Below are 7231 nucleotides of genomic sequence, written 5' to 3' on the forward strand. Positions count from 1 at the left end.
CGAGGAGGCTGAGGCACCTGGGGTGCTGGACCTGGGGATGGAGATGGACAGCACATCTCGTAGCTCAAGCGCGAGCTACAGGAGTCCAAAGGCAGAGATTTTTCTGTCCTGTGCTTAGTCTCTGGTGGTGCTATTCATGCCTTCATGAAGACAGGGGCAGCTCATGGGACCAGTGGGGTGGCTGTGGTGGCCAGGGAAAGACCTCCCACCTCTCCTTATAGCACGGTCTGCTCCCATTGACGTGTGAGGACTGACCTCCATGTGGGCATGCACTGCACCTGGGTATTTTATTGGACTGTCACCATCACCCTGTCTTCATGACCAGATTAAGTTGCTCTATAAGACATTTTCAAAGCAGTAACCACAGCACATTTTTAACTGACTTGTGCTTGCAGGAAAAATATAGTAACTTTTATTTAAATATAACCTGAAATTACTCAGCCCACATTCATAGGGCATGTCAAGTGGGACGTGTAATGCCAACATGTCCTACAGTCGTCATGACATAGCTATATATGGTGGAGCACCCATTTTATATAAAAATCCCTGTGCTGAGCATGAAGTGAATGGCTTTTCCACACCTGATGCTTAGAGAGGGAACACCATAAAATCAGCTTCTGTGTGTTTTGCTGCCATACTGCACTGTCCAAAATATCATTCTCCCTCTGCATGCAGCAGTTTAACATCTCTTTGTCATGAAGGTGACACCTTGCACAACACAGAGGCCCTTCTGCATGGAGGCTTTGGGAAAGAAACCTTTATCAGCATTAACTATTGAGGAACGGAGCTGCCTCTGACCAGGCCCTGTTACAAGGGTAATGGAGGAGGTGGTGTACTGTTGGGTCTGATGACAACTTGCATCATTGGTGGCTGAGGGGTGGCACACCACCAAGACCAATGCCCCTGCTCTGTGGGGTTTGGCAAGCAAACACAGCTGCAAGTGGGGACAGTAAATTAACTCAGCTTGGCTCATAGGAGCTCAGCCAGACATCTCTCTGCAGCTAGACCCCCTCACAGCAATTCATTCTTTATGTTTGTACAGAGAAACCTGCTTTCTTGGGCCAAATGGGAAGAGCAGAGCCTCTGTAGGCTCAACAGGTAAGCACCTTGCAGACTGAGGGTTGTCCTGGGACCACCTGGCACTTGGGTCATGTTCCTACTCAATGCCAACCATGTTGACTCTGCTGAGGTGGTTTATATCACTCTTGGGTCTGGCCCTCAGTCTGTACACAAGCCTCCTAGTGATTTTAACCAGATCATGGCATGTGGCATGTGGCACGTTGCAGGTTCCTTCATTGAGATTTCACATTATCCACTGTTGCCAAATCAGGAAGGCTCCATCCAGTTTAATTATCCCATTGGCACTGAGCTGCTCCGCAGACAAAACTGTAAATTAATAGGAACTCAGCCTCTGAAAGTAGGACAGTGCAGTATCAGAACCCCCCACCTTCATTTATGATTTTTAAAAAACCCCTGATGAATTATAACAAGCCATTGGAATTGCCATCCTTCCTCCTCCAAGGCGAAAGTTACCATCATAAATAACAAAAAAAAACCCCCAACACAGAGCAATATTGCATTCTCCTGTCAAGTGCAGAATTAACATAAGATATCATTATGCCTGTATTCTACCTATCAAACTCAGGAAAACATGAGGATCTGAAACAGAAATAATAAACAGATAGGAGAAATCAGCCAGAGGCTCATACAGACATGATGTATCATAGAGGGATTTTTCAGGCTTTGGTGACAGAAGACATTTGGATTCAGAAACATTTGCCGGGGGCCATCACTTGCTGGGAAAGCTGAGACCATAACGCCTTTCAGTTCTCTTTCAAGGCAGCCTGGCGTGCGTGTGGCTGTGCGAGGCTAACACAAGTTAATGAAACAAGTTGCAGCATTTTATAATCCATGCAATCACTGAAATCGTTTTTGTAGCATATCATTTGTTGCTAGTATTATTGCTATATGGACTCCTTTATACTAAGGCAGATCTGGACCTACTGCATCATTGTTTATGAAGACAGCACGTTCATCTGATCATAGGAATTTTTAGTGAACGAATGGAGGTTTAATAAATGAGTGTTTGTTGATAAAGAAAAACAAAACAAAACAAAACAAAAAGGAGATGGGGAGAAAGAACGGCTCAGCCTTTCGTCTGCTGTGAAGGTTATTGTGGGACAGCGGAGGAGCCACGGGTGCCGAGCTGTGTGACGTGACAGCCTGCAGAGCCTCTGACAAATGGGCTTTGACAAGAGCAATTGACAAAAGCAAGAGCTGGTGCCTGAATTTTAAGGACTCTCTGCTTTTTCTTTGCTTTTTTTTTTTTTTTCTCGCTTTCAGGAAGGCTGTTGTCAGACAGCTGTTTGATGCAAAGCAGACTGATATATGACACGGTCCCTGTGGGGATCTGAGGGAGACGAACATACGATCTAGCCCACCCTCTGGCCACTCGTCTTCACCACCTCATATGCAGGGTGCCCGGCGGCCCCTACCCAGCCTCCCGCCTCGCTTCAGTGCTGGTGGGTCATCTCCCATCTCGGAGGGGCCCGTGAGGAGAGCTGCATGCATTGCACTAACAAACAGGCCCTGCCTGATTTCCCCATGGTACCTGACGGGAAATTCCCTCTAAGCATCTGTAAAACTAATTTAGATTTTTCCTCCTAACCCCCACATAAATACTCCTTTCTGCAGGGCCTGCAAAAAATAGACACAACTTCTGGATGCGGAGGAGACAGTTGATCACACTAACCAAAATTAACTCCTTGTTACCCTGTCTTTCTCCATGTGTTTGCTGTAGGCTGTAGTATCCTTGGGAGAAGAACCATCTTCATCATGGGTATTTGCACAGCACTTAGCATAAATTCCTCGCTGGTCCTTGATGAAGTCTTCCAGGCATTCCAGCTACCCACATAATATATTAAAACAACAAGTTACCTCTATCACAGGGCTGTAGCTGGGGCAGGCATGCATTGTTCATTCGTCTAAAATCCTGTTCTCTTTGTTTCCTTCCAAATATTTAAACAAACTGTGTTTTCCTTTCAGGCTCTTTCCCACACCTAGTGGGATCTTCCCAAAGAAAAGTGCCAGGATTCCCAAATCCTGCTGATCCTGGTTAACAGATATGTACATGTGGAGGACACACCCCCTGAGCTTCATCTATGCCCCAAGAGCTCTATAAAATCCTACCCCTGCCTCTGTTTTCCCAGCAGATACTTATCCCCTGTCTCTGTTTTCACAGCAGACTCAAGCAACGAGCTTGGAAGGCAGTCAACACTTGTGGGCTACGCCAGCTTCAGGGTTGCTTTACAGACATGGAGCTACACGGAGGAAAAACTAGTCCTATCCTTTCATTTCAGTGGTTTCTCCTTAAAATAGAATTTATAGCTTTGCCTTGAAAAATTAGCAGCATAAAACTTCATACCCAGCGGGTGGCTGATACACACTTCAGTCAAATACTAGAAATGCAGGCGGGGAAAGGACGAGCTGGGACAAGGTGCCCAGACCCTGAGTGCTACCGACAATCAAACCCTCCCTGAGAGTTCACAAAGGCAGGTAGAGAGTTCAACCTTCACGTGGAACTGTATTCAGCATCTATGAAAAAAAATGAACATCAGGAGTAAAAAAACCCCAAAGCCATCGCTGCAGTGTGCCACAGGGAAAAACCAAGGAGTCAGAGAGAAAACCAAGCCCTCAGTAAAGCTGGAGAGACAAAGAAAGCCCGGAGGTGCAGTTGGTAAGAAAGGAAAGGAATTGTGGGCTGCAAAGAGGGCTTGGCTGTGCGGCATCGAGGCTGTGTCTGGAGGGCCTTGCAGAAAGCCTGTCCATCAATTATCATTAGAGTTAGGGTAAGGTTTTGGCTTTAGAGAGGCTGACAGAAAAAGCCTGGAGGTGCAATTATAGCATGGATGGAAAGGGAAGTGTGGGCTGACAGGAGAGGATGACTGTGAGATATTTTTCAACTTGTGCAAAGCCCTTGTCTAGAGTTTGATCGTCAGTTAGGACTATGTTTGACAGAGGAATAAATCAAGGATTTGCAGTTGGAATTAGGATGGAAAGAGGCTCGCCTCTTACTATGGGTTCCTCAGAGAGCTTGGCTGTGAGATATTTTTCCTTAGGGCAATATCTAGATGACCTTGTCTGTTAGGTTGGCCGTTAACATTATAACCAAAAGAGGGAGAGGACCTGGATATTCAGCTTTCATGTGGATGGAAAAGAGCTGCCCGAGGGAACTTACGGCTGCAAAGAGAGCTTGACTGCAAGATTTTTTGTTTGGGCTATGTCTGGGTGACCTGTCCAAAGGTCAGCCTTCATGGAGGGTTACAGTTAGGGTGAAGGTTGAGGGATGGAGGTAGCATGGAAGTACAGTCATTGAGTGAAGCAGGAAAGGTGTCTGAAAGAGAGCTTGGGTACGAGATACTTTTTGTATGAGATATATCTGTAGGGCCATGCCCAAAGACTGTCCCTCAAGTAAGGTTAGGGAAAGGGGTAGGCTTGAGGAAGGAAGGCAGCTTGTAGTTGCAGTTGACTTGGGGCTGTAAAGGAACTTCTCAGAGGAAGTGTGGTGCCAAGAGAACTTGGCTGTGAGTTATTTTTCAATTTGGGCAATGTCTAGGGCACCTTGTCCAAATGTTGATCATCAACTAGAGTTAGGTTTGAGGTTTGGATTTGGGTTAAGAAAGGGAGAAGGCTGAAGTTGCTATTGGCTTGGGGTGGAGAAGGCATCTGTGAAAGGTAAGTATGGGATGCCAAGAGAGCTTTGATACAAGGTTGGGTTTTTTTGGGGCAATGCCTGGAGCTCCCAGACCATAAATCAATTGTCATCATTAGGGTTAGGGCTGAAAGAAGGAGAAATCATGGAGCTGCATTTGACATCAGGATGTAAAGGGAAGTGTGGGTTGCTGAGGGAGCTTGGCTGTGAGATATGTTTTGTCTGGTTACCTTCTCCAAAGGATGGCCATCCCTTATTATTTAGGTGAAGTTAGGATTAGGCTTAGAGTTCAGAGTGAGCCTGGACTTGCTGTTGGAGAGGGACTTGAAGGGGACTGCCAAAGGGAAGGGTGGGCTGTGGAGAGAGTTTGGCTGTGAAACAGATTTATCTGGGATCTATCTGCAGGACCTTGTCTGGCAGTCTGCCTTCCACCAGGGCTGTGGCTGAGAGAGAAAGCCTGGCGCTACTTTTGGAAAGGGACCACCTGAGGAAAGTCTGGGCTGTAAGTCAAAGGCAAATAGTTCAGGTCCTCCTGTTCAGGTGCTCCTTACTTGTCCGCAGTGTAGTCCAGACCCCACAATGAGCAACTGGTGCAAACCTTGAGTAATACTGAACCAGTTTAGGTCTACTCTTTTTTGTCCATATGTGGAGAATAACTGAAAATGGTAGTGTAAGCTCGAGGTTATTTTTTTCTGTTTAACCTCCTCGTAGTGTCCCAAATATAAATTTGTTCCCGTGTGTTGTACAGAGCCTTTATCTGCATTGCAGGGCTGGTTTGAAAATAAGCATTGTTTCTCTCGGTCATGATTTGGGAGTGAAGGTGTAGGAGTTTTATTATCACAGATTAGCCCAACTGTGAAGTTTTAAATAATTCTGTCTAAGATCAGCTCATTCCACCTCCCTCCTGCTACACACCATCCCTGCATCCAAGCCCCTTTGCAGGACTATTTGGCTGCTTCTGTACCCTCTGACATCTCACGGGAGAGCTCAGGGGATGGGCCTGGCCTGTGGGATATGGTTATGGGGTCCCAGCCTACCACTGCTGCTGGGGACAAGCCTTTTTGGAGAGAGTGCTTGGGGAACCTTGCAAGATGGTATTTTCTCAGCTGCAGCTTGATAGATGGCCTCTTCCCCATCACACTCCTCGGGCTGTGTGGGGTGCACTGATGTGCAACAAAACCGGAAGCTCAAGAGTCAGGAGAGCTGCTGGGAGAAGTGACTGCTGTATCTCACCAAATTCATTGATTAAATGAATCAGCCTTGCTGATTCAGCCTTCAGCCTTGCTGCTGGCATCTTCTCCACGGGGACACATCCCTGAAGTTAAGGGGAGAAAGAGAGGATGCAGCTCACCAAAGACACCACATCTATTTGCAGCTGCTCTCTGTTATCACCTGCAGAGGAGCAGCACGGGGGACATTTCAGAGTTCCCTGAGCAGAGCTAGCTTTACCCATCCATCTGGCATCTCCACTTTTTGGAAGGAGTTAATCATGTGCAGAGCATCCAGGCTCCCTTGCAAGCCAAGCTCAACCATAACATGAAGTCTAAGAGCAGTGCTTACACTGTAAGTGCTGTGAGGATGCCAACAGCAGCTTTATCCCTTAGCTGGCCTTACCCCATTCCACTGCTCCTAACATCCCTGCTTGCACAGGGTGTGCATGCACCAAAAAAAGTGCCAATTCACATTTTTGGGGTTTTGGTGATTCCCCACTCCCCACCCTCCCAAAAGAGCAAACAGTCCCAATACAGTAAAGCACATGCTAAGCTTAAATTCATGTCTATAAAGCATGTTTTGCTGGACTGGGGCAAACATAGACTTTTTCTTAGCTAGTCAGTGGCAGTCTTACCACAATTAGGAGGATACAGCAGTCCAGTAGGATCTATTTTACAGACATGCCCTGAGGTTTTAAATTGTCTTGGTCTTCCACATAATTTGAACAAAAACCACAAAGCTGCCGTGTGGCTCCTGCACTTCAGTTGCTTTGGGGCTGTGTCCTCCTGTGTTGAAATACATGAGACTGAGGAAACTTGACAAGACTCTAAGAGGTAGGAAAACCAGGAGAAAAAGAGTCATTAAAATGCTTAGCACCTACCACAAATGCAATTTGCATCTCAGTTGTATTGTAGAAAGACTAGCTAAATTTTCACAGTGACAGTCAGAAATAAATGAGATACGGTCCTATTTTACAGACAAAGAAAATGAAATAAAGATTGTAAAAGGCTGGTTTATGTGCCTACAATGCGTCCAGTACTCCTCTTAGAGATAGTGCGAGCTGCTGGGTTTGTGCCTTTGGAAGCACCATAGGAAACACCTGGTGGGATATACATCCAGCCTAGACCCCCAAGGGAATGATGACTCAGAATAAAACCTCTCATGTAGGCATCCCCCCTGCATTCCCACCCTGCTGTCCTTGCTAGACTACATCAACTCATCAAGAAATTGCAGGCTGCTCCTCGTCATCATGGAAACTCTGTTCTTCAAACGGAAATCAGAAATGCTTTTTCCCTACAAGTGCTAGAA

The sequence above is a fragment of the Charadrius vociferus genome, unplaced genomic scaffold (genome assembly GCF_000708025.1).
Source record: "Charadrius vociferus isolate BGI_N301 unplaced genomic scaffold, ASM70802v2 scaffold201, whole genome shotgun sequence".
Lineage (NCBI taxonomy): Eukaryota > Metazoa > Chordata > Aves > Charadriiformes > Charadriidae > Charadrius > Charadrius vociferus.